The sequence below is a fragment of the Ambystoma mexicanum genome, chromosome 6p (genome assembly GCF_040938575.1).
Source record: "Ambystoma mexicanum isolate Mex_15411 chromosome 6p, UKY_AmexF1_1, whole genome shotgun sequence".
NCBI classification, from domain to species: domain Eukaryota; kingdom Metazoa; phylum Chordata; class Amphibia; order Caudata; family Ambystomatidae; genus Ambystoma; species Ambystoma mexicanum.
Window position 1 is genome coordinate 1,354,153,988 of NC_090935.1, and position 24,369 is coordinate 1,354,178,356.

At 44.4% G+C, this 24,369-nt stretch overlaps 1 protein-coding gene across 4 annotated transcripts in view; it reads left to right on the forward strand.

Annotated features, from left to right (window-relative positions):
- The window catches only part of TTC39B (tetratricopeptide repeat domain 39B), a 906,668-nt gene that overhangs the window by 490,585 nt on the left and 391,714 nt on the right, over positions 1-24,369 (forward strand). The gene's annotated exons all lie outside the window — the stretch shown is intronic.

Below are 24,369 nucleotides of genomic sequence, written 5' to 3' on the forward strand. Positions count from 1 at the left end.
CTCCCTGCTCTGCAGCCTGCCTCACTCCGGCTGCCTACAGTCCTTGTCCTCTGGGCTCCCTGCCCTGCAGCCTGCCTCACTCCGGCTGCCTACAGTCCTTGTCCTCTGGGCTCCCTGCCCTGCAGCCTGCCTCACTCCGGCTGCCTACAGTCCTTGTCCTCTGGGCTCCCTGCCTACAGCCTGCCTCACTCCGGCTGCCTACTGCCCTTGTCCTCTGGGCTCCCTACCTTACAGCCTGCACCTCTTCGCTGCCTACAGCCCTTGTCCTCTGGGCTCCTTCCTTGCAGCCTGCTCCCTCCGCTGCCTAAAGCCTGTGTCCTCTGGGCTCCTTCCTTGCAGCCTGTCTCCCTCCGCTGCCTACAGCCCTTGTCCTCTGGGCTCCCTGCCTTGCGGCTTGCTACACTCCTCTGCCTTACAGCCTGTTTTACACTTAGCTACCTACGGCCCTGCTCCACTGGGCTCCCTACCTCGCGGCCCTATTCTTTTGGGCTCTCTGTCTGTCGCCTACTACTAATCTCTCTCTGTCCTGTTCTTCTGGACTCTCTGCCTTGCAGCCTACTACAGTCCTCCGCAGTCCACTACAGTTTGCCTGCACCTAGTGCCACTCTTGACTGCAGACCGGCTTTCTACTTTGCAGCCCTTCTGTTTTCCTGACTGCTGCTCCCTTGTTCTCTTCCTTGAGTCCTCTGTAATCCACCTTAGATTATCTACTTCAGTCTAACTGCCTTTCCTTCATTTCCTTCTGCTAGATTGCTCATTGACTTCCTTTTCGCTGGATATATCTGTTCTTGTCTTCTCATGTGTCTTATGTAATCCCTTTGTACAGAGCTTGCCTGTTGGTTTCCGGCAGGCAACCTCTGCCCCTTCCCTTGTCGCGTTTTCAGTGTTACAGACACCCACTACTGAGGTGCGTGGAACACTCTTTCCCATTTCAGCATACACCCCAAGAGGGAATCCGGTTTGTTTGTACCTGTGTATCTTTTGCCCCTTTTGGCTCACAGCTACAGTTTCCTACACTTCTTTCTTGTGTAACTCCCTGCTGTGTGTGCTTATCTGGTACCTTACTTCGGCACAGCCACCCAAAATCTACCTGGGTACCCTGTGCCACTCTTGACAGAGTGCCATTCCGGACACAGTGTTTGATTTATACCAGGAGAGGAAGATAGTTTGCTCTATGCATTGACTCGAAGGAGTCCGATAACTGTATACCCAGATATTGCATACTGTGCTGTGTTGCTATAAATTGACTGTCGTGGGTTTCCCTCTGATCTACAATTCCCCCCCCCTGAAACTTCATGATTATTGATTTTTGCATATTAATTCTTAAGCCTGCTACTTCACCAAATAGTGTCAACTCTGCTCTTGAAGCTGACAGTGAAGATGTATCCCGTAATGTCAACAATAAATCATCTGCAAAGACCATAAATTTATGATCTTCTCTCCTAAATTGAACCCCTTTATTTTCTCCTCTTCTCCAATTTTAGATAATAATGGCTCGAGATGTAATGCGTATAGTATCGAAGCTAACGGGCACCCTTGTTTGGTCCCTTTCGTAACACTAATCTCGTTGGAGAGATTCCCATTGATAGCTCAGCGCAATTTCGGGGTTTGATTATTTGCTTTTACCATTTTTCAAGAACCCTACACCGAATCCCATATGTTCCATTGTTAAAAATTAAAAAGACCATTCGACCCGATCAAATGTGTTCTCGGTCTCTAGTGTTATTACCCTGCTGATAGTTCTGCCTTATTTATTTTTTCTATCAAATGGGCAACCCGTCTAGTGTATTCATCACAAACCCAGATATGTCGGGGTGTATCAGCAACAGCACTAAACTTCCCAATCTAGTTGCCAGTATTTTAGTATATAGCTTAGCATCAATATTGATCAGAGCTATGGGTTGGTAGGAACCACATTGGGTCCTATCCTTCCCCTGCTCTGGGAAGAGCACCACCTTTGCTTCTTCCATTGAAGGAGTAATGATACCCTCTCCCCTGGAAGAATTAAATAATGAAGTCAACACCGGATTAGGTCTTCAATATACATTTTGTAAAATATTGCTGTACAACCATCTGGTCCTGGTGCCTTGTTGAGGGGCAATGACTTTATTGCTTCTTGAACTTCCTCTGGTGTTATTTGGCTCTCCAACTCCTCGGTGTCAGCTAATTCTGGTTTATTTAACCAGCATGGTTCCAAATACGGACCGTCTGAAGTATATAGTGCTGAATAATACTCTGTAAAGGCATCTATTATGTGGCTAGTGGAGGAGCAGACTTTCCCTTGCCCTGATTTGATAGTACGGATAATTGTAGCTTTGTCCTTCATTCGTACCGGACGTGCCAATAGTTAGCTTTAATATAGTAACGTGGCCTTAAATATAATAGGGCCCTCTCTGCATGCCTTATTTGTAATAAATCTAATTGGGCTCAAAGGTACCTGTGCTTTCTCCAAATTCGTACCCCTTGATTCGTTACCATTTCCTTCATAACTAATTTTATTTTGAATCGCCAGCTCCCGTTGGGCTGCTGGTAATACTTTCTCCCTTTTGAACTTTTTTTGCAATAAGTTCACCCCTTAACGTGTCCCAACTCCTTTTGTCAGGGGTATAGAGAGCCCCATTCAGTTCAAAGTATTCTTTAATCTTTTCCCGAATCTCTTCCCTCATTACCCGATCTTTGATTATGTGCTCTGGGAATTTCCATCACCATTTCCCTGACCCTTCTTTTCCGTTTGTGAGTATTCATTTCAATGGTGCATGATCGGATAGAGCTATCAGGCCAGTTTCCATCTGTTGTATTTTCCCCACCAATGATACTGAAAACCACAAATAGTCGATCCTTGAGAATGTCCAATATACTGATGAATAGAATGTATACTCCTTGTCCCCAGAATTTCTTTCCAAGCATCAACTAAAGATATATCAGCCATGAGGGGCGGGGGGGGGGTCGTTGTAATGCCAGAGTCACCTTACTCCTATCCAAAGGAGGATCTCACGCCATATTAAAATACCCCATGAGAATAATTTGTCCCTAAGCAAACCGTTCGATTTTGCCTATTACTCCTTGTAAAAACACATCTTTCCCTGTATTAGGAGCATATATTGTTGCAATTGTGTAACACATACTGCCCAGTTGTATTCTTACAAATTGGTATCTACCCTCTTTATCTTGTGTCAATATGGCCTGACCTACCCAACTTTTGAAAGCTATGAAATTCCTCCCCACCCTTTCTTTCCCTTATCATTAGATTGTGGGAGTACCCATATAATGTAAGCTTATTTGCATCTCCCCTCGACACGCGTCTCCTGAAACTCCAATATATCAGGTTTCTCCCTTTTCAAGAACGACTCAACTTTACGTCTTTTGACTAGGGAGTTCAGGCCCCTAATATTCAAGGACAGGACTTGTAAAGTTTTAATTTCTCCCACCATTAGTACACCATTCTTACTCTGGTTAGCTGACAGACCCTCTCACTCCCCCTGCCCCCAGACCTAAATCCCCAACCCTCTGGAACCCCCCCACACAATAACCTCAAACCCTTTCTACCCTCCCCAAATTACCCCCCCCCCATTCCAAGATTTTCCCTGGTCATGCACAACCTGCAATGCAACGCACCGTGGAGGTTGTGCCCCACTATTCACCCAGAGATTATTTGTGTGAGTCTACCTATACCCCATACCCTTTGATTCCAAGCGTCGAACATTACGTCCCCTTTCCTTCTGCCACCTCCTTGCTTACAATTCTCGTCTCCGCCTTCCCATACTTAAATAATTATGACACATGATGCAATAGTTTTGCTTTTACCCTTTCCGCGACCGTGGATATAGTCAGTCGACTGTTCCTTGGAATTCTTCTCACAAAGTCTTATCAGAAGCTGTTTTAGTCCATTCCCATCTTCTAAACCTCCCTCTTTCTTGGACTCTTCAAGGTTCCTTCTGGTGGGGACCCTCTTCTTGTTCTTCCATCTTCACTATCCACATACGAAGTTACCCTATGTTGTTGTCCTTCCCATACAAAAAAAGTCGAAAAGGGAATGTCAATCTGTAATGGACCTGGCTTTTTATCAAGACTTGTACAACTGGACCCATTAATCTTTGTTCCAACAAAGTTGCTTGCACCAAATCTTGGAACAATTGGATTTCTGATCAGTTGACTTTAATGGGAGTTGCTTCTCATGCTTCTATTAATATTGCCTCTTTCTGACCATACCTTTTGAATTGAGGCAATTACTTCACGGGGCTTGCTCTGGGATCTTTACGCTTCAGGCCCATTCAGTGAATTCGATCAATCAGGACCTCTTAACCAGTGTCCAAATCTAACAGATCAGCGAACACCTGTTGCATTGTTGATTTTAGATCCTGGTCCTCGATCGCGTTTCACCCAAATGTTGGATCTCCTTGATCTATTTTCTAGATCTTCAATTTGTATTTCAATATTTTGCGTCGCTGATGCTAGCTGATCAGTCAAGAGATCTACTTTACGTGCATCTGCTGATAAATCTTGGATCGCTGTCTCATTAGTGTATATACGCTCAGCTAAATCAGTGATGTCCTTTTTCACCTCCTGAAGTGATTGAGCCAATTTAGTTCTTATAAGGGCAAGCTGTGCTTGGAGCGTTTCCGTCATTTGGTCTTTAAAGTCATTGAAACACTGTTTTATAATTTCAATCGGTGAGTCTTACTCTGATTCTATCGATGTAGATACTGGGCCTGGTTGTTGGGACTTCAACTGACTTTCATCTGTATGCGCCTCTTCTCCCTCTTTGCACTACAGTTTCGAGATAGCCCCTCCCTGTTTTTTCTTTTGAGGCTTAGGGGTGCGGTCCCCGTCCACTGGTTCTTTTGGCCTTTTCCTGGACATTGCGAAGACGATCTGTCGTCGCTTATTATTTCACTGGGGGCTCCCGCTTTTCCCTTCTGAGAATTTAGATAGTGATTGTTATTAGCCTCTCCACTTGCTGAATGCACATCACTTCCCAGTCTTGCCCCATAAATAGGAAAAATGGTTTCCAAGTCCTACAGAGTCCTGTCCCATGATAGTTCTAGGGTCCTTTGGTCACCTCGTTCCTGTGCTTATTGTTCCAGATCTATAACAAATCCACCAGTAGTTTAACGGGAACCATTTCTTGTGTGGCAAGTCTAGGATATAAAGGTAGGCCAACCTGGAGGCTATAATAAGTAGGCCAACCTGGTAATCAAATGCAAGTTTTTATGGAGAGTCTGAATGCAGGGCTTGACTACCTTATCTGCGGTCACCAACCACCTAGCATAAACGTCTTTTGACAACAGCCTGCCGAACTGCTTCCAGATAGAGGTAGGCACTTTTATGCTGCCGTTAGAAGCCTTAAGCACTGGAACAATCCACTATTATCCAACTGTGTCGGAGGCCTCCTCACTGTATGCCGTTGCTATCAAGTATGTACCGTGTCACGCGGGAACAGCACTTCCTCCCAGGGTGTCGCACGCGTGTGCTGCGACCAGCCCTTTGCCATCATTACTGTTCGAGCAATCGTTGCCTCCGTCCCCTTATGTTATAGGGGCGCACCTCAAACTGCTTCCACAAACCTAGGAACCCACATCCACTGATTTCTCAGCGGCTATCATCCCACGTACCTCTTTGCAAGTGGGTCCTGTCTTAGTAAGCGATGGATCTTGTGACCGGGCGCATTCCTCGGTCCACTGCCCGCAATCTCGCTAAGGGTTGCCAACCAGCTGTTCCATCACGGTCACAGGAGCCTTCTCCTCTCACTATGCCGGGGCGCTCCTGCGCACTGGGGTGATTCAAATAAAAGGAGAACACCTTTCATTAATGCGGTATGACTGTGATGTGAAGGATTTGTTGGCAGAAGGCAGTCTGAGTAGAGAACATATCAGAAGAACTTGGAGTTAGTATGTTGAGGATGGTAGAGATTTGGGACTCTAATTTGTTTGTGGAGCTGACTGAATGGACAGTTGGTCCTGGGAGAGTGATTTTAGCATCTATGGTAGGAATGCTTAATGAATTTATAAGGTGCCCCAAATGACCCTGGGGCTTACGGGCACCAACAAAGTCAAGACAAAACAGCAATACATACAACAAACTTGACAGATCAGGTGAGCTATCACAACTAGGTTTAACAGAGTCTATCTGAACAAGAAAGTCTTAAGCTTTTTACGGAACTCAGTAGTGAACTTAGTTTCCCTGAAATCCGGTGGAATGGCTTTCCATGCTCTAGGAGCGGTCAACGAAAAGTTGCAATTCTTCCCTACTGACAATTTGCAGAATGGAACTTTAAGTTTGTTCATATTATTGGATCTCAGGCACCTGGTACTGGATTTGTTAATCAGTACCTCACTCAGATATGTGAGGGCCTTGAGCCCATCAGACACTTAACGAGTAATAAGTAAGAGGCGAAATTCAATTCTTGACTCTACTGGCAACCAATGTAGATTGCGTCTACCCTCAGACACGTGGTCTCTCCTATTGAGACTCAAAATTATTCTTACCACACTATTTTGCAGTGTTTGTAGTATGGTGCATTTTTATTTGGATATACCAACTAGCAAGCTACTACAGTAGTCCATTTTGGACCCCATATTAGCTCTTGCTATGGTTTTGCAGTTTGCTTGAGAAATATAAGGGCGAAGATGCGCCAACAGTTTGATATAATATGCGGTAATCTGCTCACATGCGCCTTCATATTAAAATTTTGGTCTAAATAGACCTCAAAGGTTATCACACCCTGCATATTGAAAATGGCAATAATCTGATCCCAATTTACAGATTCTCGCTGTCGTGCCGATCACCATTAACTCAGTCTTCGCCATTGTTTATCATCCAGTTTTGTATAAGATCAAAGATCTTGTTGATTCTTTTTTCATCATGATGATTGCCTGATAATGGGATGACACTGAGTGTCATCTGCATAATTTGTAAAGGCAACTCCATGTTCTTCCAACAGATTAAAGAAAGGCACTGTAAATATATTATAAAGGGAGGGTGATAAGCAGGCCCCCTGAGGTATGCTGTATGTCAGTATGCCATTTCTGGACACACGCCTGTTTTTTTAGCCGAGGAGTAATCCACGGATTCTTAAGGATGCCCGGCATCAAATTCTCTTTAACTGATGAATTGACTAACTTACAAAGTGAGGCAATCAACATAGGGGGTACATGCCTTAATAAAATAGCATGGCAAAGATCCCCTCTGCAGCTTGTGGGTTTATGTTTGTCAATAATCAGAGCACGGTCGTCTTCTGTAATAGGGCTGAAGTTGAATTGCTCTTTTATCATCCTGGGCATACAGGCAGTTTCACCTACATCTTCTTTTCTGAATCCACTAATCTTTTGGCTTTTCTCAATCTTCTCTTTAATTTGACTAAGCTTTCCAAGAATAGCGTTCTGGATGGAGGTGCACCAGACAGAATCCCTCCTGACAGTATCAGGCTTACTAGAGCCAGCATACTCTAACTCTCTCAGAATCTTAAAGAGTTCCTTAGATTCAAATTGCGCTTTGATAATCCTGGTGTCAAAAACCTTTTTTTCCTGCTATGACAGCTTCTTTAAACTTTATTGCAGCCCCTTTGTGGCTCTCCCATTCCTGGGCATCCTGAGATGTTCTCCATGTATAAAACACTTTGTTTTAATGGACTTAAGTCTTTGCAGCTCTGCTGTGAGTCAGAGGTTCCCCCTTCTGTCCACTATTTGCTTTGTTTTAAGAGAGGCTAGCAGTTTGGTAGCCTCATTTACATATTGCTGATAGGCCCATGCAATGTCTTCCACCAAGGTAAGCTTAGACCCCTTCTCTGCTACCGGCAGTAGCCAGGGTGTCATTGCTTCAGGAGTGAGCTTCTTAATATTCCTCCTAGTCATTATTACTTTCTTTGCCTCCTTCTTCCACACAATCCTATCACACAGTATAGTAAAATGTACAAAGAAGTGGTCCGGCCAGGGACAAGGCGCAACCACCATATCCTTGGTAGTGACCTTGTGTCTGCCAACCCAGTCCAGAGTGTTCCCTTCGGTGTAGGTAATCGAATAAATTGTTCAAAACCCAGATTTTCTAGGGAGTTTTCCAAAATTCCAGCCTGGGGATCATTATTTCCCAACCAGAGATTAAAATTCCCAAGACCAGGGCTTTTGTGTTGTGTTTTAAAATGGAGAGGAGAGTGAGACACATTTGCGTAGCAAAACTAGGCATGGAAGTAGGGGGGGTCTACAGACCAGACCCAGGTTATAAGTGGTTTCTGCATCTGCACCAATTTTAAGTGAATGGTGTTGCACCCTTCAATACCCGGGGATGTAACCTCCCAAACATCCAGATCAGATTTAAAATTAAAGGCGACTCCACCTCCCTTTCCCTTCAGTCTGTCCTGCCATAGCATACCATAGCCAGGGGGAATGGCCAGCACAATTGTTGGCCCTGCTGCATCATGCCACCACGTTTCAGTGAGTGCACAGCCATCTATCTCCCGATTCTCAATATACATAGATATATCCAGGGCATGTCTGACGAGATGTAGACACTGACTAGAGGACCTCTGTGCGGGTTCCCCATTTGAGGTCCCCTCCCCTATTTGTGAAAGGGAGCAGGCCTTAGAGACGGGCCCTATGATACAACTGACGGCATTGCACCATTTTAGTCTATTTGAATGAGGTGTGGCACTAGGGAATCCGTTTCCCTGCAAGCACTTTTTGCTCATAAAAATTCAACAGATTCAACATGACCTGCTTAGCAAAGGAACTAGAAAAACGATCAGCCCTTTAGATGAGTGGTTTTGTTTATCCCACCGCTCTTGGTGACTAAGGACCAGGTGTACATACAGACTGCCTGGTCCTTAAATGATGTCATAGTGTTAAAATAATGCAGCCCTATCAGAGGCGTTAGTATTGAACTGGTCTTGAGACCATTCCTACTCACCCCGGTGTATGTCGAGGATATTTTCTGGGGAAAGCATATTTGTAAAAGGTGATCACAGCATGGTCTCACCAATGGGAGATGCAAATGAAATTTCCCCCCCATCAAATAACTTAAAACCTTTCATCTACTGAAGTTGGCAATGACGGCGATTATATTAACTCTTTGTGTTTGGTGCATTCATGAATTTATTTTTTTCTGATTCATAATGTCACGTGGATCAAGTTATAGCTTCAGCATTTCCCTAATTTATCCGAAATATGGGTCATCTAGAGACCATGTAGTGTCACTGTTGTGAACATTTAGAAGCTACTTTTCATAGTGTATTCAAATGATAATGCTTAATGGCCCTGACAAAGCACAGAGTGTGAAACGCGCAATGACCACACATTTAACATCATTTGCTAAAGTTAAAAAGATGGGGCATAAAAATGTAGCATTATTTTAAAGGCATTTTGCAACTCTTGTGAGCCATTCCAGGAATACACAGCAAAGAGGTAAGTATTGTATCAAAACAGACCACCTTCTCCTGCACCCGATACTTCATGCTGTCAATACAGTTTTTTGATCAGACAGCACCAATACCTCTAATTATACATTGGGTGTTTTATTGGACAGCCAACACGTGTTGCGACCCTCATAAATCCTTCAAGGCTAATCCTATTTCCATGAGTCTTCAAACACTTGTGGACCCTTCACATTGTAATACTTGATAGGATTGCTTCCTATATCTCTATATCCGGCTTAGTTGCCTAATCTAAACGTTTCCACGCATACTTGCTGTTAAGGTGGGATAAAAATCACAAGTTCCATATTCAAACGCTTCAAAATACTCAAATCATATAAGGGGCTGTTAAGCCCAAAACCCTGGTGAGACAGTGTGGCGTTCCACATGGCGTAAAGTAGCAGTAAAGAAGGTTGTGGGTCACTCACTCTGGTACTCGATCCAGCCTATCCCGGCTTCCTCACACATCTTATGTGGCAATGAAACAAATGAATGTGTTAGACATGCACTCATACTTCATTCCTTTTGTGGACTTTTATGCAAGTGCCACCATCGCTTTCTTATGCTAGGAAAGATTTCTGGGAAGTTGAATGTAGGGTATTTAAAAACAGAATCTGCTTTAGTGAGTAAAATATGCCACTGAAGCCATGACTAGCTTTTCAAATTCCTTTCTTCTAAAATGTGTGTGACACTTTACAGCCCTTTAAATAAGTAACTTGCTTGTGATAGTGATTCTTGTGTGCACTGCAGGAGTTTAACATGTGAGAACAAGACTCTAGCTGCATGTTACAATTGTTTTTTTAAAAAATTATTTCAGCTTATGGTTTGTTTCAAACCTTTGCCACATAAACAGAATAAAACAATAAAAAGAAAACAGCAGGGTGTGTCCTACCAAATCGATCGACAGTCATGAGGTCACAATAGGAACAAAAGAGTGAAATTATGCTGGTACGTAGAGTTAGCAGGCAAAGAAAAATGCATTAGGATGGAATAGGCGAGCATGATTCAAACATGGAAGGTTTATGGTTGGAGCATACGTTGTTACTTCTCTCAAGTCCCCTTGTTGCTCTGATACTTTTGTCATATAGTATGCCACTGTGTTGAGTTTTTCTACCCATGCAGGTGCTTCAAAGATTTCCTGCAACATTTTGGTTAGAGCAAAAATCAAGAGCAGACTGTTCCTCTCACACAGTTTGAGCCACCAACTGTCAATATCCATTGAGCAAAGGTCTTTCATGAAAGTGCCCAAATAGTTAGTTCAAGGCCCTTAGCTGCGGGCAAGACAGGATCACATGCTTGAGGGTTTCATTTGGCCCATTGCACAATCAGCATGATGTATTAGTTTCCGAGATACCAATATTTCCTTGGTATGAAATAGATTGAACCTGAATCTCATACACAGGGTTCGGATGTATTGACTCGGAAATTTGCTCAGATAGCTTGATAATGTATCTAGTGCTTTGATTTCTGTGGATACAAGTGAGTAAAGTTTGTATGATTTTTCATATCGAGTTTGAATCCAGTCACGCATCCAGATTTTTTTTTTTAAAAAATTAAGCAGCTTCAGAGCTATTCATTAGAAGCCAATTTGTTATTCTTGCATCTAAGAGCAATTCTGAGCAATGCTTGATCCATTGATCTAAAATCCATTCTGAGGAATTAGTCAGTTTACATCTCAGGATGTCAAATTGAATTACAGAATCCTGTAGTAGTGTCTTATGCTAGAGTACTAATGTATTTCACTCTATGGTTGCATATAATTATCTTAGTCCTAGCTTGTGGCTTATCAGTTGCACTGGAAAGCATTGTGGCAGGTGCAAGATCGTCTTCCAGAAAGTACCCTCTAAATATAGTGAGGTCTCGCACTTGGCAGTTACTGGGTTACTTATTTCTCCATGAATGGGCTAGGGGTTCCACTTTGGGCTCGGATTGAATAATACATAATGAGGCCGTTTCGTATTCAAAGTTTGTACTCTTTTGGTAAAGTACGTAGGCAAGTAGTTAACTTGCAAGCGGTCGTTGCCACTAAGGATGCTATCACCTCGCTGATATCGGGTGGTGGGCAGGGATTGTATATGTACAAGGAGGCCTCCATCTGGCAGAATCCAGGATTTCAAATAAGATGTTGGTTCAATAGGGGCATATTACTGGTGGAAGATATTTGGTGTGATGGAGGCATGCCAACTTTTGAATTTTTACAGAGTAAATTTGGTTTACAAAAACGGGAGCTAAGAAGGTATGATTTGTTGACGTCGTTGATGTCCGAAAGGCTACAAATGCTGGCCACACCTAATACAGAGGCCTGAGAGGGGTGATTTTTCTTATGGTTGCTCCCCATAAGGTATCAAGATTTTGGAAACGTTTCCCGGTTGAGAATCATTCAGTGGTGTCATGGGATAATTTGAGACTTGCATGGTCTGATGAATTGGGAGTGGTTATATCAATGAAAGAATGGGAAAGCATGTGGAAGGTTCCAATTAAGGCGAAAGCTGACCTGAATCTACGCTATATCCAGCAGAGGATTTTGGGGCGTATTTTTTGGACTCCTGATAGAATGAGTAGGTTTGGACTAAGTGATAAGTGTTGGGGTTGTTTGAAGGAAAAGGGCACCATGTTGCATATGTTGTGGAATTGTACAAAAGTAAAGGGTTTTTGGGATGATGGGCCTCATTACGAGTCCGGCGGTAACCGCGGCGGTAAAACCGCCTGGTTACCGCCGGACTCGTATTACCATTCCGCCTCCGTGATTCCCGGAATTACCGGGGCATTACAACCCCGGTTTTCCGGGAATCACGGAGGCGGAATGGTGTAAATCCCCATTCCCATTGAGTCCTATGGGACTCGATGGGAATCGGGATCATGGAAACACCGGCAGCATCTCGTAATGCTGCCGGTGTTTCCTCGTCCGCCTGCATGCGGGAGGTGTTAAACCCGCCAGGTCAGACCTGGCGGGAACATCACTTCCCGCCTGCAGGGGTCGGGATCAGGCGGTCCGGAAACAACGGTGGCGGCGGGTTTACCGCCACCGTTATTTCCGGACCGCCAGGGTCGTAATGAGGCCCGATGTCTTAGATAGGATTGACATGGAATTGTCTTTCCAAGAACGCCATTAGCCGTAATTCTGAAATCCCCATGTTGTGTTCGGCACCTTGATTATGTGATGTTGTGTTGGGTCAATAAAGTTCTTCTGGTGGCTACTAGACAAATATTACGTGCCTGGAAAACAAGGAAAAAGCCATGTGTTGAAGAATGGCTAGTACATGTGCAGCTCCTTTCACGCTTTGAGAAGATTACATTTGGTAAATGGCATAGAGAAGAAGCTTATAATGAACAATGGAGTGTATTTAATGAGTTTTATGCTTGATACTCTGCCAGAGCAGGTTTGATTATGTATCGCTCTTTAAGATGGGGTGGGATGTAAGGTAGGGGGGTTGAGGTTTGTCGTGTCTAGTGTCTTGTGTTTGCATTATTTATACTTTTGATGATATTCTAACAAAGTTTTGTTTGACATTCAAATTACCTGTGGATATTTCTTTCATTGTTAATGCTGTTTTTCCTGTGCTTATTGCCTCTGAATTCTTCGGATTGAGTTGCATTTGAGTTATTATACTGATATGTAACTGTTGATACATCATGGTTATTGATAAAATAAAATCAATAGCCCCCCTGGTGCTTCACCAAACGAATGAAGCCGGGGATGGCTCGCCTCAGGTCCAAAGATTTGTATAATAATTTACCTGGACGACATGCTCCTTCTAGTTTTCAGAATCTTCCGACCCATCTGGGTTTAACAGTTTCTCTGTTACAAGCATTAGGCTTTGTTATAAATGCGATGAAGTACGTATTCCAGCCGACACAAAGTATCCAGTTTCTGGGCTTCAATATAGATTCCAAGCAGTGCATCATTCACCTTCCAGACTGCAGACTCTCCAAAACACGGAAGGAAATCCGCCACCTCCTCAAGGAAGGGAGGGTCTCCCTCGACAGCTAGCCAGGGTTGCGGGGATGTTGTCAGCCTCCATTCAAGCCATTTTTCCGGCTCCCTTCCATTACAGGGCATTACAACGCCTCAAGGGCAAACATCCCGCAGAAGTGTATCTTACTCTCAGTTAGTGGTTCGGTCTCCTGAGGCCAGGATGGAACTCCTTTGGTGGCTCAGGCACATGGATATCTGGAATGGCAGAGTGATTTTTGGGCCAACTCTGGATGTCATTCTGGAGTCCGATGCCAGCAGAGCGGGATGGGGTGCCAGGATAGGACAGGTGTCCATGGGCTGGAAAGTGTTACAGTTTAGAGAAGAGGCTGCATATCAACTGTCTGCAGTTGTTAGCAGGCTCCTTTGTAGTCAAGAGTCTTCTCAAGGATCAGGGGAATTGCTGTATCCTTCTTCGGATGGACAATATTTCAGCAGTTCGATACATAAACCATCTGAGGGGGGGGGGCTACGTCCAGCGCACTAGCAGATTTGGCTAGGGAGTTCTGGCATTTTTGCCTAGAGCGGGACATTGCATTTAAAGCGGAGTATCTTCCAGGGGTCAACAATGCAGTAGCAGACTGGAATTCAAGACACCTCCTGGGCAGGAGCGACTGGATGTTGGACAAAGCTCTATTTGCCAAGATCGTGTCTCTCTGTGGTCCGATTCAAGTGATCTTTTTGCCTCCTGACAACTGTCAGGTTCCCTGGTTCTACAGTTGGAGACCAGATCCCAGTGCGGTAGCAACTGACGCTTTCCTCCAGGATTGGTTGGTCCCCCTTTCCTACACCTTCCCCCCCCTTTTGCCATGATAGCCAGGGTCCTAGTTCAAGTGCGCAGACAGGCAGCGACGCTGGTGTTGGTAACTCCCTTTTGGCCCTCTTCTTCGGTTTGGTTTCTAGCCCTATTGGAGTTGGCGGTGGCTATTCCTCTTCTCCCTCGGCTTCTGACGAACCTGTCAGGTCTCCCTCACAAGCTGGTCCTTTAGCGGCATCTCTCCCTTATGGTTTGGAAGATTTCAGCTCTTCCTGGTGCTTCCAGGGACTTTCACAGGACTATATGTATTATCAAGGACTCCTAGACAGCTTCTACCAAGTGGAGTTAATCTTCAGCATGGAATCGCTGGGTTTGCTGGTGTGTGGCTCAACACTTCGATCCCGTTTCTGCCCTTCCAGTAGAAGTGGTTAATTTCCTAGTGGAATTATTTAAGGAGGGCAAGGCATACAGGACTATATCAATGGGTTCAGGTCAGCCATTTCAGCTGGACATGGGTTAGTAAAAGGGGAACCTGTGGGTAGACACTTCTTGGTGTGCAAGGCCTTCAAATCTAGGTGCATCAAGGTTCCACCCAAGGCCAAGTATTCTGTTTTATGGGATGTTAATCTGGTGCTGGATTTGTTTCACTCTTGGCCCATAATGAGGAAATGACTTGCAGCAACTTTTCTCCAAGTTAGCCATGTTGTTATGCCATATTTGCATTAAGAGGGTTTCAGATATTGGGGCACTGGATGTTGATAACAAGTTGTTCACCCTGCAAGGGGTTACAGTCTTTGTTTCCAGGAGAACTAAGTGTTTGATTTCCTCCATTTCATACCCTGCTTTTCCAGAGGCTCTAAAGCTGTGTGTGGTACAATGTTTAAAATGTTTTGAGTTAAAGACAGAGGGGTTTCGTCCTCCTAAAACCTCTTAGCTGCTCATTTCTTAGAGAAAATCCCATAAACCTGTGTCCCCAGCCACGTTAGCCAGGTGGGTTAAGTGGGTTATGAAGGAAACAGGGGGTGAAGCTTCCTCTTTCGGTAACCATTCGGTTAGGGGGGCTATGGCTTCTAAAGCAGCTTTCCTCGGGGGTAGTCCGGAACACATTTTGAAGGCAGCTGGTTGGTACAGTGAGTCCACATTCAAAACATTTTACCACAAACGTATTGATCATGTTGCAGTTAATGTGATGCAAGGGCTTTAAACTTGCATACTATGAAGCCTCCTGTCTTGACATAGAATGGTTAGTCCCCTTCACTAACGTGAGAGGGGGTTTAGATTCTATTAAAGACAAGGAGGCGGGTATTATCCCACCCACCAGTGGCGTAACAACATTTGGGGCCCTCCCCTGCAAGCCATGCTGCGGGCCTCTCTTGTCCCCCCAACTCAGCAACAAATCACGGGTCACGCCACACTCTGGGCCGGCCTAGATTACCATGCTTGCGCAATACGCATGAACGTGCTGCTGCAGGGGCATACCGCACACTGCACTAGGAGAAAGATGTGTTTTAATGCAATGTACTAGCACACTTTCAGAGACAAATGGGCTAAAAACCCAGAGTGTTTGCAATTGTTTTGTAGGGTAACACCAATCACAAATCCAATACACGCAAGTCATCAACAGTGCACAGGAACATTACTGCTTTGCTATTTAAAATGCCATGCCACAATGAAAACATGTCCAACTGGCTGCACAATATAGACCAGTGTAGACACGTAATAACATATTACAGTTAAGCATGCCAGGCCACATTTAGACATACCAAGACTGGTTGCACCAAAATGCCAGTCGAAGCAGTAACACTTATGGTTCTTTTATCACAGAGGCCCACAAAAATATACAATGCCGCAGTAAGAAACGGCTAGACTGGCAGCACCCAAATGCCTCTCTAGCCACTAATCCCACATATCATGCCTGCTTAGCCGGGACATGGAAAACCATTATGATTTATCGCACAATCCAGCTCCCCACACATCACCTCTCCCACCCACGCCCTACCCCAACCTCCAAAATCAGCTCCTTGACCCAGAATTCCCTCCTCATTCCTCTTCCTTGTCCTAGTGCTTACAAATGAGGCTCCTTGCCTCATAGGTAAGTATTGGGATGAGGAAGAGTGGGACTAGGATTAATGAAGATTACAGGTAGCTAGGTCAGGCATTAACTCCATGTACCTCCACCTCATCCCAGTACTTGTGTATGAGGCAGGCTGCCTCATACACAAGCACTGGGTGAGGAAGAAGAGGGCTAGGAGTAATGACCATTACCAATAAGTAATCAAGGAAGTAAACACAAGTAGTGGCACAACACTATTGAGCTGACTGGGCTTCAGTGCTCCCCCCATCCCTCAAATTTTGGGCTATGTTGACTCGACCTGGCTGACATACAGAGCAGTTGCCGGACAGAACAGGACACATGTTAAACGGCACCTGGGTTTCGCTGTTAACTAAGGCCCAGCAATTACTAACGTAAAGCATTTCAATGTTAGCACCTGCATTCAAATGCATAACTTTTTAGGCAATTGAAATCGTGATGTGGGTTAGGTACTTACATACCAGGGGAGCGATTGGAACGGTAGAGAGGGAACAGGAGACCGCTCATTCTCACAGAAGTCCATAAGTGGGTGCTTTCAGACTTAAAGGAGAGACTGCTTGAAACATTGAAGCTGCACTAGCATAGTCTCGTTAAAATGCGTAAAGAAGTTAGATGCCCCTACACAAATAAGTTTGCCCCTCCCCTACTGCCCGTGAAGTTAGCGCCTCTCCCAATATTTGAAGGGTTAGCCACCCCGAAATGTAGGTTTTGTTGCACCCCTGTACACAAGCACACACACCATTCACCATATACAGACACGCACACCCAGCCATCCATACATTTAAGTGGTTTCCCTTTCACCATATAGGCACAGGCAGCCACTAGGGGTGTCACGGTATTAGTTTTATGATGGTACAATAACCTTCTTGCCAAATGACGGTATATCATGGTTATCGCGGTATAGCAGGTGGAGTTAACTAATCTTAACAAATATTTTCTAAAAGGTCATAAATTGTCAGATTTATCATCACAAACAAAACCATGCACCCAGGGCCAGAATTGGGCTTTTCAACATACTTTCCACTGAAATGCCACCCCTTGCTTGCACCAAACACAAACGCACGTGTGGAGAGGAGGGGGAGGTGGGGCCCTGCTGCGACTGGCAAAGCAAACTGAATAGCTTTTCGTAAGTGGTCATTTAGGCTTTTAGCTCCCCCACTGGCTACTGGTGAAGATGAACATGTTGCCATATTGATAATCTGCATGCCACAGATCAATGGAGTCTGATGGTAGTATACGCTTGTGCGCATACACACACACACGCACACGCACTCTCTCTTTACGTTACAGCCTTTAGTTTACTTCTGGTCCAAAAGGTGTTCAGTAATCACGGACATGTTACCCTTTGGTATGGCAGCAGGGAATACCCACAGAGATGATTAAATTTCGCAGTGTGACTTATTATATGTACATTCAATGATAGAACCAGGGAAATCCGCCATTGTCATATGTTTAGAAAACATTATCCATTATAAATATATAAACCCCAAAGCCGCCAACCCAAAGTCCCGGGAGGATAGCTCAGCGGCAACGTGCGTGCCTTGGAAGCAAGACGACACAAAGCAACACAGGTTCGATCCCTGGGTCCGCGCTTAGAAACCTCTGGGTGTTTAAGCACGTTATAAATACGCAACTAAGACAAAAACAATTACGCAACAAAATAAACAAAACCAATTTCTTTAACAGCGCCTCGATGCCCTGGGGCTGTATGAGCGCTTTAAAAAAAAATGTAAATAAAAAAAGTAAACCCCTTTCCTTCTTGGCACTGTATTTATTCTTCCTATTGCTAACATGTTGATTTTGTGTCAGGCACGTGTGGTTTATGGAATGGCATTAAAAACTGCTCAAACTGAAACTACTTGGCAGACGGCACATCCAACAGTGCAAGACCAAGACTGCGCAGAACTTGCTTACTGCAGCCTTTCCAAATCAGATTGAAAAGCACACTTAACGGTATGAACGGTATACCGGTATAAACAATGTGACGGTTATTATTGTTCAATTAAGTGGTTCACGGTAACAGTATACCGTAATACCGTTACAACCCTAGCAGCCACCCATACATTTAAGTGTGCACTCTTTCACCATATAGGCACACCCAGGCAGCCGCCTATGTATTTAAGTGTGCACCCTGTCACCATACAACCAGAGGCAGCCAACTATACATTTAAGTGTATAGAAATCTCACATCTAGGTGTGCTCGCCTTTTGTCTACCAGTTTGTGAAACCTAGACCTTTTCTCCAATTATCTAGGAATCTCAAATCTAGGTGTGTCATCAGCGAATGCCTGCCATCAGCGAATCCTAGACCCGCCCTCCACTTCGGAACACCCAGCAACCAATGAAAGCAAGTAACGATAGCCAGGTTACCCAAGTTAACTAGGAACCACTCACTCACTTCCCATATCCAACTGTGCAGCCCTCTTTCAACCTGTAGTATCCCGCTTAGACCGTCCATCGATCGATAGAGGAACACCAGAACCTAACCCACTAAGTGGACAACCACCCATAGAGGGCATCCAGCTATCACATCAAATGAGGAAAAGAGTCGAAACCAACCAAACCACACAAGGCCCTACAGGCGGGCTACCGCCCCTGTAACCTCAAAACCCTAAACATCCTACTACCAAGGACCACAAATGCCCTGACACAGAGTTGGACGCCACCAAAGAGAATCGGAACAAGGACCAAACCTAACAGATTCACACCCTCGCCCTTCTCCAGTAGAAACTGTCACGAATACAGAACGCACCCCAACACACACTAAGGCCAAAAGAACAACATCATGAGAAGAGAAAAATCCCTCCATCCTACACCATACCCCGCCTCAACCGCAGCACCTCGACACTCAATGCCACCGACAGGTCCAGACATGCTGAGAACAAACTGTAACCCTGCACAAAAAGAACAGAGGACCCCAGAATAGAGAGGTATGGAACCAAAGCCCTCACTCTGGAAATCACAAACACAAGGGCTCAGCCAGCAACCGCATCAAAACATAGAAAGAATGAATCAACCCAACCATCCATCTAACAGACCGCCTCAATGACGAAACAGACTTCATGGATCACCAGCCAATCTACGACAACAACACAGAAGCACTCACAAAACAAGGATCAGAAAACAAACCTAACCACATCAAAAAGATCCGTTGCAACCTAATCAATGCTAGATCAATGTCCAAGATTTACAATCTCCCGTGCGACATAGGTATCGACATCTTATTCATCTCATTCATAACTGAAACATGGCTAGATGACAATTACAAAATTACACTCCATTACTGTCTCCCTGATAACTTCAAGTGCTCACAAGCACAAAAGGGGAGGAGTACTGGTGATGGCATACAAAGAACACCTGAAAACTGAAAAACCACTAGGCATCGAAAACTGAATCCCTAATCCTTCGACCCAACAGTGAACCCAAAAACAAACCTCAAATTCATCCTGGTATACAGACCACCGACATACGATGCAACCTTCGTGAACGCCTTCACTCAAGCCATCATCAACCTAGCCATAGAGCAGGAACACCTGATAATCCTTGGAGACTTCAACATCTGATTTGACGGAGAAACCGCTAACACACAAATCACTAGCCAAACAACTGAAGACAATGAAATTACATCAACTAGTCAAAGGAGCAACTCACGCGGCGGGATATACACTAGATGCAATCTTTACCAACAAAATCCTTATCACGACACCAACAATACAGATCCTCTGGCGCGACCACTTCATCATCCCCTTCGTAAACACACCAGCCACATTAACAGCCAAACAACCCAACAAACTGCCAACTATCGTGCAGAGAAACTGGAGGACCATCAAAAACAGCAACTTTGTAGAACTACTTGAAATCAACAAATCACCGGCAACGACTCTGGATGAAGTTGACCTTGACAGAATTTTTTTTTTTAAAACACAGAACTACTGCACACATGGATCACCAGAACAATAGACGAGATCTCCAAGTAAAAACCTTTCACCCCATCGCGCAAGAGAGCAACAGCAAAATGGTCTACCCGCTACTCAGCTCCATAAAAAGAAAAACCAGGACGCTTGAACTGGTACAAAAAGGAAATCCATAAGGCTGAAAAGATATATTAAGACAAAAGAATCACCAAAGCTGCAAACACCCAAAAAAAACTGTTTATAAACGAAATGAAAAACCACCCTGGCTGCAACAACACACCGATACCTTCACTGAAATTATGCAATGACCTTGCAGACCACTTAAAAACACAATCAACGCCATCCTACAGATCATACATAGACCAAGCAACTACAACATGCAACCTACCCAGCCACCTGAGGATCGCCAGAACAAATTCTGAAGCTTTCCTCGAATATCAGCGGAGACATTCGTCAATATGGTAAGCAATAGCAACAAGGCTGACTCCCCCATAGATCCTACCCCCGGACATACACAAACCAATCCTCACACAAGGAACACCCATGGAATGCTACAAACCCCTTTTCAACAGGGAAATTACTGAGATCATTCAAATCGGCATACATCAAGCTACTCCTCAGGGACACAGCAGGAAACGTGGAGGACCTCTTCAACTACCGACTCATCTCAAACATCCCGTACCCAGCGAACCTAAATCTATTGAATAACACAAGAATTTATAGAAGAACACCTACTGCTGGATCAAGCACAAGTAGGCTTCAGACCAATAAGGGGAACGGAAATGGCACTGCTCTCAATCTGGTACGATCTAAAGGCTAATGCAGACTCCGACAATAGAACAGCTCTAATGCTTCTGGATCTCTCTGCAGCATTTGACCCAGTCAACCATGATATCTTCATCTGGAGATTGGAAGAAATAGGAATCACCGGCCTAGCCCTACTATGGATTAAGTCCTTCTTAAACAGAACATAAACCATATAGATCAAACCTTTCAATCCACTCCAAGGTAATCCACCTGTGGAGTACCACAAGGATCCTCCTTATCCCCATTGTTTTTCCAACATATACCCAACGCCAATAATCAGGATAATTAAAAAACACGGCCCCACATGCTATAACTAGGCTGATAATACACAGATTGTCTACAAAATACAAGACACACAGGAAGGAAACAATGCTGGAAGACTGACTACAAGAACCCTACGGCTGGATGAACACCAACAGCCTCACTCAACCCGGGCAAAAGAGAAATAATGATCATATCCAAAAGCAGGGAAAACGATCACTACATCCCAGGGCCAACGGAACTAGGAACGGCACCGACTCCATCAACGATAGTAAAGAACCTGGGATTCTTGATGGACAACGAACTAACACTTGAGCCACAAGTAAAACGCTATAATCAAGAAATGTTTCTTCCTCCTACACGCGGTAAAAAGGATCCTACCATTCCTCTTTCACCCACAAAAATCTCACCATCATCGCACTCATTTCCAGAATAGACTAGGCCAACAGCCTATACCTAGGAATGCCTGAACGTCTATTAAAGAAACTGCATCGCATCCAAAACGCTGTGGCCAGACTCCTGCTCAAATTACCACGAAGAGAACACATTACCCAAACGCTGCAAATGCTACACTGGCTACCAATAAAACAGAGAATAAAGTTCAAAATGATGTGCATAACGCAGAGAATAATCCACGACCAAGGAGTAGAGTTTCTAAAGGAGAAAATAACTGCCTACCACCTGACAAGACCACTCAGATAAAGCAACAACATTTGCGTAGAACCAAAACCATAGAATAAAAGAAAATTCAAAGAATCATCTTTCTCTCACCTGGCAACAATAACCTGGAATTACCTACCAAAAAACATATGCAACACAAGGGATCTGGAATTCAGAAAACTACTTAAAACGTGGCTCTTTGCTCCTAAACCAGAAGGAAACGATTAAGAGGCATACACCCAGCGGGAAACTAGAATCCCAACGAGTAACCCATGACCCCTAAAATAATCTTCCCTAACCGGAGGGCGGGGGGGGGAGGACACCCCAACAACCTATGTCCAGGAAACCTAGGTAGGTAAGGATCCCCCACGGGACAGGCAGGGAGTGACCAGAACCCTCGAACCCAAACATTGCCAACCCAGGGCAGAGACGCCAGATACACATACCATTAGAGTAACACAGAGGAAACTGCCTCTCTCCAACATGCATGCATGCCAACTAGGCAGACAAAATATAACACCAAGCACACAGGACAATCACAGATGTTGAGCGCAGAAACACAAAGTTAAAAAGGTAAGAAAAAACCTGCTAAACCAACTCTAAAACCTCAACTTTCCGCATGAACTTCTCAAACAGAAAAAAAAAACCATCCTAAAACCATTTCACTGCACCGCAATCCGCAATACTTCACCACATTGCAACAACGAACAAAACATAACTCAGCAACAACAGCACACTGGGAAGTTGCACTGACCCGAAAACCACATGATCATCGAATGGTGAAAAACGAACAGAAGCTGCCAACAACACAAAACTCTCACTTATCTATTCCCACTACACCCTATTAACCACCCCACTCCCGCCATTTTCAGATCCGCCAGAGCACCTGGGAAACACTCCGAGGGTGACAGTGCGCGGTACAAATAACTTTAACATTAACATACACACACACAGGCAGGCACCTATACATTTAAGTGTACACCCTTTCACCATACACTCACAAACACACACATGTCATGGGGTTGAGGGAAGCCCGATTTCATCTTTTAAGTCACTCTGACTTCTTAAAGAAATTGTTTCCTTCAATGACTGATAACAGAAATAATTTCTTTATGAAGGTAGAGTGAATTAAAAAAGAAAGGTTAAAAAAAATATAAATATTTTGATTTTCTTTTTTTTAAATCAAAGGCCCTCCCCACCCCCCGTTACGCCACTGCCACCCACCCTTTGTTTTGCATAGAGCTTCAGGGTGAGGTGGTCCAGTCAAGAAGATATCTTCATCATCCTGAGATGCCGTACTGTACGAGGTCTGCAGAGGGGGTCATGGATCGTGTCTCCACGCTACAACATTTACTCTTCAGGGTTGACATCCGGCGTAATGCAGCTGCAGAAGAGGAGTTGGGGTTTGAGGAAAGGGCTTTTATGGGGGTGGGTCTCTGCCTATTGGTTACCTGTAGGGCATGACCTGGCCTCCATGTTGTTTTGGGGATTCTTCCCTTGGATTGCTTAAGTACTGTTTTGGTTTAAGAAACTTATTTATTTGTAAAAGTTTTTCTTTGCTGCTGTGGTGTCAGAAGTAAAGAATGATTGCATAATGCTCGCCTCCTTGTCTTTAACAGAATCTAAACCCCCTCTCGCGTTAGTGAGGGGGATTAACCATTTTAAAGCACAAAACGCTTACACATTTAGCGGCTTAAACTATTTTTCTGCAACCCATTACAACCTTTTTTTTATATTTCCAGATTTTTCATTGATTGTGTGAATAACTGTACAATGTCCCAAATTAGATTAAGCATGATGCCAGGTATCAAAACAAATTATATTGTGTGGCTGTATGTTATGAGTAAAATACCCCCAACCGTTCATGAACAGCGCAAGTCTTTTCCGAGTTCTGGGACGTCATAAAGGAGCTTGGCCTTCATACTTTATTTGGTTACCGAACTCCTATGCTTTGCAATATCCTTATAACATATATTAGGGGGTATTTTATCCCATACCAGGCTCGGCCTGACCTATAAGGCAATGCTCTGCACCAACTTGTTAACATGGGGCTTTTCGGGGTGAAAACAGACCCGTTTCAGTTAATATTGGTAGGTTTGGCCATTATTAATGACCAAATATGGATAAACATCATGCACCATTTGCCACGAATGTTACCAACAACTGCTCTTTGGGTAGTACTCGGTCTGTTACAAAAAGTAATATACCGCCCTTTGCGATTGTGCGTGGTTTTTTCATTTGTTCCCTGGACCATTGTGCGTTCCAGTCCCAAAAAAAACACCACCCCAAACAGGGGCTTCTCATCGGGTAACTATGAGGAGAGCACTGAGGTCTAAAGGTGAATATGCCCTCCGTGTATGACAACCGGAAGCCAGGCTAAGCTGTAGCCTCTGTGTGCTACACACCTAGAGCAGTGCATTCTGCGTTCTTCTCTTACCTCTCTTCCCGCCGCCTGGTTCGTTGGGCAGTGATGGATTGAGGTTTGGCTGCAGCACGGATTGGGAAA